Genomic DNA, 13,743 nt, shown 5'->3' with positions numbered 1-13,743 from the left:
AATATACACACACGTTTGTTGTATCAGCAGTGCTGTTAAAATTTCATGATTGTGTTAATAAAATTATAAAAATTTGAGGTATAATTTATGATGAATTTTATACATTACACTTAAGATCCTTGATTCCTGTGTAAAGGAAATCTCAAACACAAAACACAAAATGTTAGTTTCACATCAGATTTACCGGGTAGTTAATGGAACTACTACCTAAGAAGCTACTAGCAGTTACTTAGGGAATAGGTATGCACCACCAGGAGCTATTACTCCAGTGTGTTTTCTTGAGCAATTGTACTCATTTTGGTATTTTACATTGTTTCTACATTGAACTTACTTTAAGTCATGCTAATTGCATACTTGATTATTTGTCCACATTATTTAATGCACTATCCAGTGGGGAAAATATGCAATACTTGTCATATTCAGATTTTTAAAAAATACATGTTTATTATAAAGAAACCTTGTAGCAAAAAATCTACACATGAAAAATGCAAATAAAGAGTACTTATATAAAGAGGAAAAATGGTCTGTATCAAGATTTCTAAACATGGAATCACACTGAAAATATATTCCAAAGATGACCTTTAGAGAAAAAAAAAATGGTGTGTGGTTCTTTGGTTGTACAACTTGGGATGTGCTGCAGATTTTGCTTAAAGCCCTTCCCCGAGAATATTGGAATGAAAAGATATTTCTTTCTCTCAAAACAACTACACAACATCCAAGGTCTGATGACCATGCCTTAGAAAAAAGTGTTTTAAAAAATAGTTAATATGTGTTAGAGATATTAACATTAAAACCAATGATAATAAAAACAATAATAGTTCTAATAAGAATTCTCTATCAATAGTACACAAAACTTTGATTTATATCTTATAATAAAACAGATATGATTATAGAACATTAAAAAAATTCATATTTTGAACCATAATGTCTACCTAAAATAGCATTTTACCCAGATATTTATATTTATATTTTATAATATTTACAAATATTAATACATAGTGGATAGCAACCTCAAAATAAATCTATGTGCATCATATGTAAGGTACATTTTAGATAGCTATTTGCTTTGCTTTCCTAGCCTTTCAAATAAGAGAGTTGACAAAAAGAAACAAAAAAAACAAACAGAGGTCAATGACAGCATCTCCATGCAGTGGAGTCAAAGTAAAGAGGAGAATGTGAAATCAATGCACAAAGGAATTTTACCATGAGTGTTTGGGATCCACATCTTCAGGCATACCTGCTATACTTAAGGGCAAAAATCCTAAATAATTACAAGACCACTGAAAATCATTGGGGCATAAAGAAAGACTACATACATGGACTTTTAAAAAAATTTAATTTAATGTTTTTTTGAATTTTATTTTAATCTTTTATACAGCAGGTTCTTATTAGTTATCTATTTTATACATATTAGTGTATATATGTCAATCCCAATCTCCCAATTCATCACAACAACACCACCTCACCCTGCCACTTTCCCCCCTTGGTGTCCATATGTTTGTTCTCTACATCTGTGTCTCTATATCTGCCCTGCAAACCGGTTCATCTGTACCATTTTTCTGGGTTCCACATATATGCATTATTATACCATATTTGTTTCCCTCTTTCTGACTTACTTCACTCTATATGAGAGTCTCTAGATCCATCCACGTCTCTACAAATGACCCAATTTCATTTATTTTTATGGCTGAGTAATATTCCATTGTATATATATACCACATCTTGATCCATTCATCTGTTGATGGGCATTTAGGTTGCTTCTATGACCTTTCTTTAGTAAATAGTGCTGCAATTAACATTGGGGTGCATGTGTCTTTTTGAATTATGGTTTTCTCTGGGTATATGCCCAGTAGTAGGATGGTTGCATCATATGGCAATTCTATTTTTAGTTTTTTAAGGAACCTCCATACTGTTCTCCATAATGGCTGTATCAATTTACATTCCCACCAACAGTGCAAGAGGGTTCCCTTTTCTCCACACCCTCTCCAGCATCTGTTGTTTGTAGATTTTCTGATGATGCCCATTCTAACTGGTGTGAAGTGATACCTCATTGTAGTTTTGATTTGCATTTCTCTGATAATCAGTGATGTTGAGCAGATTTTCATGTGCTTCTTGGCCATCTTTATGTCTTGTTTTGAGAAATGTCTATTTAGGTCTTCTGCCCATTTTTTGATTGGGTTGTTTGTTTTTCTAATATTGATCTGAATGACTGTTTATATATTTTGGAGAATTAATCCTTTGTCTGTTACTTCATTTGCAAATACTTTCTCCCATTGTGAGGGTTATCTTTTCATCTTGCTTGTAGTTTCCTTTGCTGTGTAAAAGCTTTTAAATTTCATTAGGTCCCATTAGTTTATTTTTGTTTTTATTTCCATTACTTTAGGAGGTGGGTCAAAAAAGGTCTTGCTGTGATTTACGTCAGTGTTCTTCCTATGTTTTTCTCTAAGAGTTTTATAGTGTCCGGGCTTACATTTAGATCTCTAATCCATTTTGAGTATATTTTTGTGTATGGTTTTAGGGAGTGGTCTAATTTCATTCTTTTACCTGTAGCTGTCCAGTTTTCCCAGCACCACTTATTGAAGAGACGGTCTTTTCTCCATTGTATATCCTTGCCTCCTTTATCAATGATAAGGGTGACCATATGTGCATGGGTTTATCTCTGGGCTTTCTATCCTGTTCCATTGATCTATATTTCTGTTTTTGTGCCAGTATCATATTGCCTTGATTACTGTAGCTTTGTAGTATAGCCTGAAGTCAGGGAGCCTGATTCCTCCTGCTCTGTTTTTTTCCCTCAGGACTGCTTTGGCTAGTCGGGGTCTTTTGTGTCTCCATACAAATTTTAAGATTTTTTGTTCTAGTTCTGTAAAAAATGCCATTGGTAATTTGATAGGGATTGCATTGAATCTGTAGATGGCTTTGGGTAGTATAGTCATTTTCACAATATTGATTCTTCCAATCCAAGAACATGGTATATATTTCCATCTGTGTGTGTCATCTTTGGTTTCTTTCAGAAGTGTCTTATAGTTTTCTGAGTACAGTTCTTTTACCTCCTTAGGTGGGTTTATTCCTAGGTATTGTATTCTTTTTGTTGCAGTGGTGAACTAGATTGTTTCCTTAATTTCTCTTTCTGATCTTTTGTTGTTAGTGTATAGGAATGCAAGACATTTCTGTGCATTAATTTTGTATCCTGCAACATTACCCAACTCATTGATTAACTCTAGTAGTTTTCTGGTGGCAGTTTTAGGATTCTCTGTGTATAGTATCATGTCATCTGCAAACAGTGAGAGTCTTACTTGTTCTTTTCCAATTTGTATTCCTTTTATTTATTTTTCTACTCTGATTGCCGAGGCTAGGACTTCCAAAACTATGTTGAATAATAGTGGCGAGAGTGAGCATCCTTGTCTTTTTCCTGACCTTAGAGAAAATGCTTTCAGTTTTTTACCATTGAGAATGATGTTTGCTGTGGGTTTGTCGTATATGGCCTTTATTATGTTGAGGTAGGTTCCCTCTATGCCCACTTTCTGGAGAGTTTTTATCATACATGGGTGTTGAATTTTGTCAAAAGCATTTTCTGAATCTATTGAGATGATCATATAGTATTTCTTCTTCAGTTTGTTAATATGGCATATCACATTGATTGATTCACGTATATTGAAGAATCCTTGCATCCCTGGGATAAATCCCACTTGATGATTGTGTATGATCTTTTTAATGTGTTGTTGGATTCTGTTTGCTAGTATTTTGTTGAGGATTATTGAATCTATATTCATCAGTGATATTGGTCTGTAATTTTTTTTTTCTGTAGTATCTTTGTCTGGTTTTGGTATCAGGGTGATAGTGGCCTCATAGAATGAGTTTGGGAGTGTTCCTTCCTCTGCAATTTTTTGGAAGAGTTTGAGAAGGATGGGTGTTAGCTCTTCTCTAAATGTTTGATAGAATTCACCTGTGAAGTCATCTGGTCCTGGACTTTTGTTTGTTGGAAGATTTTTACTCATGTTTTCAATTTCATTACTTGTGATTGGTCTGTTCATATTTTCTATTTCTTCCTGGTTCAGTCTTGGAAGGTTGTGCCTTTCTAAGAATTTGTCCATTTCTTCCAGGTTGTCGATTTTATTGGCATAGGGCTGCTTGTAGTAGTCTCTTAGGATGCTTTGTATTTCTGTGGTGTCTGTAGTATGCTTTTTCACTGCTAATTTTATTGATTTGAGTCCTCTCCCTCTTTTTCTTGATGAGTCTGGCTAATGGTTTACCAATTTTGTTTATCTTCTCAAAGAACCAGCTTTTAGTTTTATTGATCTTTCCTATTGCTTTCTTTGTTTCTATTTCATTTACTTCTGCTCTCATCATTATGATTTCTTTCCTTTTGCTAACTTTGGGTTTTATTACTTCTTCTTTCTCTAGTTCCTTTAGGTGTAAGGTTACATTGTTTATTTGAGATTTTTCTTGTTTCTTGAGGTAGGCCCATACAGCTATAAATTTCCCTCTTAGAACTGCTTTTGCTGCATCCCGTAGGTTTTGGATCGTCGTGTTTTCATTGTCATTTGTCTGTAGGTATTTTTTTGATTTCCTCTTGGATTTCTTCAGTGATCTCTTGGTTATTTAGTAACATATTGTTTAGCCTCCATGTGTTTGTGTTTTTTACGGTTTTTTCCCTATAATTCATTTCTAATCTCATAGTGTTGTGGTCTGAAAAGATGCTTGATATGATTTCAATTTTTTTAAATTTACTGAGGCTTGATTTGTGACCCAAGATGTAATGTATCCTGGAGAATGTTCTGTGCGCACTTGAGAAGAAAGTGTAATCTGTTTTGGGACGGAATGTCCTATAAATATCAATTAAATCTATCTGGTCTATTGTGTCATTTAAAGCTTCTGTTACCTTATTTATTTTCATTTTGGATGATCTGTCCATTGGTGTAAGTGAGGTGTTAAAAAGTCCCCCACTATTATTGTGTTACTGTCGATTTCCTCTTTTATAGCTGTTAGCAGTTGCCATATGTATTGATGTGCTCCTATGTTGGGTGCATATATATTTTTAATTGTTATATCCTTTTCTTGGATTGATCCCTTGATCATTATGTAGTGTCCTTCCTTGTCTCTTGTAACATTCTTTATTTTACAGTCTATTTTATCGGATATGAGTATAGCTATTCCAGCTTTCTTCTGATTTACATTTGCATGGAATATCTTTTTCCATTCCCTCACTTTCAGTCTGTATGTGTCCCTAGGTCTGAAGTGGGACTCTTGTAGACAGCATATATATGGGTTTTGTTTTTGTATCCATTCAGCAAGCCTGGGTCTTTTGGTTGGAGCATTTAATCCATTCACATTTAAGGTAATTATTCTTATGTATGTTCTTATAACCATTTTCTTAATTGTTTTGCATTTGTTTTTGTAGGTCCTTTTCTTCTCTTGTGTTTCCCACTTAGATAAGTTCCTTTAGCATTTGTTGTAGAGCTGGTTTGGTGGTGCTGAATTCTCTTAGCTTTTGCTTGTCTGTAAATCTTTTGATTTCTCCATCGAATCTGAATGAGATCCTTGCCGGGTAGAGTAATCTTGGTTGTAGGTTCTTCCCTTTCATCACTTTAAGTATATCATGCCACTCCCTTCTGGCTTGTAGAGTTTCTGCTGAGAAATCAGCTGTTAACCTTATGGGAGTTTCTTTGTATGTTATTTGTCGTTTTTCCCTTGCTACTTTCTGTAATTTTTCTTTGCCTTTAATTTTTGCCAATTTGATTGCTCTGTGTCTCAGTGTGTTTCTCCTTGGGTTTATCCTGTATGGGACTCCCTGTGCTTCCTGGACTTGGGTGGCTATTTCCTTTCCTATGTTAGGGAAGTTTTCAATTATAATCTCTTCAAATATTTTCTCTGGTCCTTTCTCTTTCTCTTCTCCTTCTGGGACCCCTATAATGCGAATGTTGTTGCATTTAATGTTGTCCCAGAGGTCTCTTAGTCTGTCTTCATTTCTTTTCATTCTTTTTTCTTTATTCTGTTCTGCAACAGTGAATTCCACCATTCTGTCTTCCAGGTCACTTATCCGTTCTTCTTCCTCAGTTATTCTTCTATTGATTCCTTCTAGTGTAGTTTTCATTTCAGTTACTGTATTCTTCATCTCTGTTTGTTTGTTCTTTAATTCTTCTAGGTCTTTGTTAAACATTTCTTGCATCTTCTCGATCTTTGCCTCCATTCTTTTTCCAAGGTCCTGGATCATCTTCACTATCATTATTCTGAATTATTTTTCTGGAAGGTTGCCTATCTCCACTTCATTTAGTTGTTTTTCTGGGGTTTTATCTTGTTCCTTCATCTGGTACATAACCCTCTGCTTTTTCATTTTGTCTATCTTTCTGTGGTTTTTGGTCCACAAGCTGCAGGATTGTAGTTCTTCTTGCTTCTGCTGTCTAGCAATTCTGCTACAGAAGAACTATAACATTCACTGGCACTCAGAAAATGAAAGTGAGATTGTATTGAGAGAAGGAGGATCATAAAAGCCAAAGTTGGACACATGGACCACACGTGCAAAGGTCTTAGAGACTGTCTAGATGTGGAAACTCACCTTCCTCATCTAGTCTGTGGCTAATTTTCAGTGAAATTTCAACTCACAGACAAAATATTGAAAACGTATTCTAAATTATTTGAAACACGTATAGTAATTCAAATCAAGGATTTGTAGAAAAATATTGTAAAATATAGTATCACTGGTAATATATGATTTTTTAAAACCAAACTAAATGCTCCGACCATTTTATTGTTTTTTGTCTTTTCACCATATTTAATTAAAACATTAGACAGTCATTTGGTAACCAAGTTAGTTTCATAATATTTTAATTTTTATGAAATTACAATTATGCCTGGCTGTACTTTGACAGTAAAATGTAATAGAAGATGCCTTCCAAGTCTATTATGGCATTCTTTGCTTATTGTACTTCTTGTGTTGACTTTATCATATCAGGTATAACTGAAGCGCATGAGGAAATCACCCTGATTAGTCCCTATAGTCATGTAAGTCTCCATGACCCATTGCCTTGTATAGTGGGAATCAGAACTAATCTTTCAGCCAATTACCTCTTGTTGCCCTCCTGGCACAATATATTGCATAATTTTACTACAGGGAGGAGCTTGAGCAATTCTAAAAGTTCCCATTTAACATCACAGTTAAAACCAGGTGAAGGAGAGATTTGGTGGACGTCATGTAAGAATGTTAAGTCAGAGTCTTCCATTTACACATAATGTACATTGACATCATGCCTTTGTACTGTGGGGATGAAATGACAGAATACCCATCCCAGTATCATTTTCTAACTCATGATGTACCATTATCGTAACCTCCGAGAATCTCCATGAATTTCAATTTATGCCTCTGGGCCTTTTAAAATGTGCTCTCTAATCTGCACAAGAATCATGGTATACTGAGGCCTGTGTCTTAATAGAATATCCTCTGCATTCCATGGTCACCTCACCCTGGCTCGAAGCCACCTGTATAGTCTCCACTTATAACATCTATTCAAGTATCCAGGGAAATACAACAAGTTTCTTATTAACAGAAATATAAAGAAATATATTACTTTCTCTTAGATTGTTCTATATTCTTTCTTTATAAGTTTTCAATGGGGATACTAAGAACAGCAAGGAAATAGTAATTTTTCCTTACTTTTATTTATTTTTTTAATGCTTTTCATTCTCTGTCTCTTCCCTTGGCCAATTCTCCCTGGTCTAAGTTTCAATCTTGAAAATCACCCCATAAACTTATTTGGGGCTTTCACCACTTGATCCCAAGGATTCCTAGAAAGCCATCCTGAAGTCCAGTTCTCATCAAGTTTTCCACTCTCTCTTTTCTGTCAAAGAAGTGAAACATGAGTCTGAAAAACAACCTTACTACTGCTACAATTTGTAATATAAGGGTTGATCTCTGAAAACTAGATCTTATCTAACACTAAAGTATACTAATGATTCAAAGGAGAAAGGCAAAACCAGATAAAATATGCCTGAAATACAAAACTTCTGGAACCAAAAACCAGGAGAAATAGCTGCTGAAGTTTTTCTTTTTCCTACATCAAGTTGTGAGGTTTGAGCAATAATTACAAAAACACTGTTTAAAATGCAACTTTTTTTTTGATTTTGGGATCCTCCTTTTTTTACAACTATAAACTTAGAAAAACCAGGTCTCCAACTTTATGCACATTAAAAATAAGCAATTTAGGCAGATTATGTATGTACTGTTAAAAATATTCTATGAGGGGAAAATTCTGTATATATTTCTGCTAGTAAATATCACTGTTCTAGATTTTCTGTTGTTAATTTATCGTGGAAACTATGATTTTCACAATTCATTCATCATTGCTATTCTAATCTCTACTTTAAAACAAGTTATTTTATTTCATTTTTAAAATGGAACATAATAAAGCATAAATTATATAACAAAAAGCTATCCTAAATGCTTTCACTATTGAGAAATTGAGGGGAGTGATAAAGTCGTGTGGTAATAGAAATCTTCGGAAAAGGCGCTCTGAGAAGCAATTATATATTTGGAACATAAGATACATAGATGGGGGCTTCCCTGGTGGCTCAATGGTTGAGAGTCCGCCTGCCGATGCAGGGGACACGGGTTCGTGCCCCGGTCCGGGAAGATCCCACATGCCGCGGAGCAGCTGGGCCTGTAAGCCATGGCCGCTGAGCCTGCGCATCTGGAGCCTGTGCTCCGCAATGGGAGAGGCCACAACAGTGAGAGGCCCGCATACCACACACACACACAAAAAATGAATAAAAAGATACATAGATGGATAGATAGATAGATAGATAAACAGATAGATAACTTATGCTTGGTAGAAGCCAAACTGTGATTCCAGTATTTCTATTTTTTTAATTTATGAAAGAGATTAGTTTTTATTTACCCCATAATGATATCATAAGCATAATGAGATATAGAATTTTTACTCTAATTGAAGAAAAATTCTGATTCATAAATATTTTTCTTTATATAGAATGTCATTACTTCAATTAAATTTCCTTGAATTAAATTTTAAAATGAATATTATATCATAATAACAGAGTATAAAATTGAAGTAGAAATAAATGTATAACTGGTATAAAGAATCTGTAATCCCAATCATGCTTGTCTTTGAAAGCCTTCAGGCTTTCATAATTATGCCTCTTAATTAGTAGAAAAAGATTTGTGTTTTTGGTCAAATTATTAAACAGGTATATTATAAGAGTGAAACTTGTTTAATAATAAAATAATAGTAAAATATATCTGGGCATTGTTCTGAATGTTTATGGTTTCCTAATAAATGAGTTAATAGAGAATCTTTGAATAAATATCTTGGCCTGAGATTTAATTAAGTAACACCTGAACCATAGCTGAACTACAGTGTAGTACACAGTGTGAAATAGAATTTTCAGTGTAAAGGTTAATGAGTTAATTAGCCACATTTAAATGTTTAATTCAAATAAATGCTCAACCAGTTAACTGTGAAGTTCAGTTTTGTCCCTTTGTTTATTTCCTCTAAGACTCTTTCCCCCTCTGAAGTTTGCTAAATGGAATAGCACACAATATTGAGGAGAAGAAACACAAGAATTTGATTATTTTATTATGAATGCATATATTACAATGAAACACATGATCAAATCTGGTAAATATTAATGATCAGATAATGATAAAGCAGTCAAGTTCAACTCAGCTTTTATAGTCATTGTTATATTACTTATATATATATATTTTTGTTTGTTTGTTTGTTTGTTTGCAGTACGTGGGCCTCTCACTGTTGTTGCCTCTCCCGTTGCAGAGCACAGGCTCTGGACGCGCAGGCTCAGCGGCCATGGCTCACGGGCCCAGCCGCTCCACGGCATGTGGGATCTTTCTGGACCGGGGCATGAACCTGTGTCCCCTGCATCGGCAGGCGTACTCTCAACCACTGCACCACCAGGGAAGCCCAATTATAGTATATTTGAATTACCTTTCTTTGGTAGCTTGCAAATCATCTGAAAACCAAAGAATTCAAAGATTTTTAACAAATCCATTTTCCAGTTAGTGTCTTGTACCTCAGAAGAGTATTTCCACCCCAATCTTTTAAATAAAGTATCACACCCACCCTCACAAAGAAAAATGAAGGAAACAAAGCATGAATGCACACCAGGTGCATCTTTCTCCTTTGTTATCTATTTATTGTTTACTTTTGAAATATGAACAGTTTTATTTCTAGCCTAAGGATGTGGGGAAACATCTTGAAGAGATTATATGTACTGATTGTTTAGGGCAGTTTTAGAAATAATAATGTACCATATACATTCTTTGCTAACAATGAGGAAATTATATGTGGAATTTTTTCCATTATAATATTTTTAATGTGCTAGTCTTTTTATTTAAGTAATACTAAAGTAATATCCTAAACCTTGCTCATAAAATGGAGCCTAATATCAATTTTACTAAAATTTACATAATATTTTTAACTGGTTACACAGCTCAACATACCTGTATCTTTATGGCTGTTGTTTATTTTAGTATCTTGGTTCATCTCTGTCATTTGAATTTTTGAATTCTAAACCACATATTTCCTTTCATAACTGCCAAAACCAGAATTTTTCCATTGGAATGGATCCACATTAGTTAGCTCTATCTGCTTTTACCCACTGTATTTCTTTTATCTACAAACCCTTCTTACATTTCTGGCTTAAATGCAATTTGCTCATCAGCATTAAACACATCATCCATGATGCTACACTCAAAAAACAAAATTGCAGGAGAAAACAAGCACTTGACTCCTTTTCAAAACTGTCCTCAATTATTTCTCAATTCAAAAGAGAAAATTGAAGTCACACTTCCGTTACTATAACATGGAAGCAGAATTTTGGAAAAGCCACAGGAGTTGAGTCAGTCACAATTACTTCTAAAATATGATATGAATAAACTTTAAATAAAAAGGCTCAGCACTTGAAGTACATGCTTCAATTAAGAATTGAGGGTTAAATTCACTCCATGGTATAAAAGAGACTGAATTTAGAAACTTAAGTACAGCCAAAGAAAGGCAAGTCATAAGGTAATTTATACTTAGTAATTTAAAGTGTATTTTAAGTTTCAAAGTTATCAATTACTGTATAGGTGCGATGATCAGAGAATTATAACCATTCTAGAATTTTCATATAACCACCAATATGAATTACAGTAGTTAAGAGTTTCAAAGCTTCTCATAGGGAAGGTATGCTAGTTGATGTCCCATTTATAATTAATCTTTATTTTGCAATTTCAAATATATACAATAATCACTGAATAAATATGAATTTAAGAGTTTGTCTCCCTCTTAATGACCCTTACAATATGCCTTACTAACTCTATTCCATGGCATAATATGTAAACAAAAAACTCATGTCTACTCCCTTTTTAAATTTTCAGCTATCTTTTGAACTCTGTAATGATTTTGCCACTGCTATTTGTGGAAGTGCTTATCTTCCTATGAATTACAAATTTTTCTCTCTCCTGCCCACTTAAGAGAATTCTGATTTCGCCCTCTCAGTTTGTTCCATGTCTGTCCCTCTTGGGTGAGTTATGCTTCACCAGGCAGTTTTCTTAGGTGCTGGTGATGCACCATCTGTGGGAAAAGGAAGGCGGAATAGACATAGGGGTATGACTCTAGGACCCAGAGGAGAGACTTTATAGAAAGCTTGGAGGAAGAGGACTTGTGGCAGGTCTGGGCAGCTCTGCTTCATGCAGCCATTCAAGACTGAATCAGGTTTCTCTTGGCTCCACAATTCTTTCAGGGTATAGATTTTGTCCTCCTTGTCAAAAGGGTTTCACCACCATCGTGTCTGGTTCCAGACGCAGGGCTGAGGGGAAAAAGGCAGTGAAAAGTGTATAACTTCATTGTGAAGATATCACACGGAAGTTGCACATATCACTTCTGTTCCTATTTTATTTGACCGTCCTTAGGTACATGGTTACACCAGCTTCAAGTTTTGCTGGTTGGCCATGCATGCCACTAGAATTTGAGGTGGTAGTTTCCATTACCAAAATAAAAATGGAGAGAATCAATATTTGAAGATAATTAACATAATCTGCTAAAAAACAATTCATTGCCCCTGAGATTTTCTTTCATCAAGAGAGAACACCTTGAACAGAAGCATCTCATTGACCTTAGCTAACAGAGAGCTAAATAAGTAGCATCTGCCCCTTATAATGTTATTGTCCAACAAGAGTGTTCACAGGTACACTTACTACAGAGAAATGAATGTATCACATTTAACTTAACTTTTGAAGTTTGAGTCTTAATAGTTAACAAGTACGTTTCTTTTTTTTTAATAAATTTATTTTGTTTTTATTTATTTTTGGCTGCATTGGGTCTTTGTTGCTGTGCGCGGGCTTTCTCTAGATGCGGTGAGTAGGGGCTACTCTTGGTTGAGGTGCACAAGCTTCTCATTGCAGTGGCTTCTCTTGTGGAGGAACACAGGCTCTAGGCATGTGGGCTTCAGTAGTTGTGGCTCGTGGGCTCGAGCACAGGCTCAGTAGTTGTGGTGCACAGTGTCAGTTGCACCGCAGCATGTGGGATCTTCCCAGACCAGGGCTCGAACCTGTGTCCCTTGCAATGGCAGGCGGATTCCTAACCACTGCGCCACCAGGGAGACCCACAAGTATGTTTCTTAAGTAGTGATTCCACTGACAAATATATTTCATGTTCTGATTTGTCCCAGTGAAAAAAGATAGCTTGAATGAAGAATTATTTATTTCATCATTAAGATTTGGTATAATTTAAAAAATAACCCCAGAAAATAAGGGACCACATTTGTATAAAAATTAACTTGTTCTCTAATCATTATTTTACATTAGTAATATGCACATCAGTTATGAGAGTAGCATGAATAAATGAAACTAAATTAGACATTATTAAAAATATACCCTTAAAATGCATACTTTGTCTCTCTGTTTATTCTGTTAATTCTGAAGAATATTTCCAGCTTTCAGGTAAACACACTAAGTAATATTGTTTGCATGTTAAACAGTTCTGAATTATGAACAACCTCTTAAATGTAGAATATTCTGTTTACCTGTAGGTTACTGGTCATAAAGCTGAGAAAATCAGCTCATGTAAGTTACATTAATTATAATTTGCAAACATTATTCTTTGTGCCAAGCTTATAATTGAGAGCATTTATTTCCCAGGATGTGCAAGAGCAGCTGTGGGCTGTGACTGGGAGGAGTCATCTTTGCACTTTTCACTGTTGCTAGGGAATTGCCTAATTTTTTCTTTGATATTCCCTCATATAAGGATTCCAGTTACAAATATGATGTTTTCATTCCACCCTGTGTATTAATCCTAAAGTCACTGTTTTAAAAGTTTAACCCAGGGGGCTTCCCTGGTGGTGCAGTGGTTGAGAGTCTGCCAGCCGATGTAGGGGACGCGGGTTCGTGCCCCGGTCCGGGAGGATCCCACATGCCGCGGAGCAGCTGGGCCCGTGAGCCATGGCTGCTGAGCCTGCGCGTCCGGAGCCTGTGCTCCGCAGCGGGAGAGGCCACAACAGTGAGAGGCCCGCGTACCACAAAAAAAAAAAAAAAGTTTAACCCATACGCATGCTGTTTTCTTCCAATTAATTCATAATAATAGGGCTTCCCTGGTGGCGCAGTGGTTGGGAATCCGCCTGCCAATGCAGGGGACACGTGTTCGTGCCCCGGTCCGGGAAGATCCCACATGCCGCGGAGCGGCTGGGCCCATGAGCCATGGCCGCTGAGCCTGTGCGTCCGGAGCCTGTGCTCCGCAACGG

This window comes from Mesoplodon densirostris, chromosome 2 (genome assembly GCF_025265405.1).
Source record: "Mesoplodon densirostris isolate mMesDen1 chromosome 2, mMesDen1 primary haplotype, whole genome shotgun sequence".
NCBI classification, from domain to species: domain Eukaryota; kingdom Metazoa; phylum Chordata; class Mammalia; order Artiodactyla; family Ziphiidae; genus Mesoplodon; species Mesoplodon densirostris.
This window is presented reverse-complemented; position numbering follows the sequence as displayed.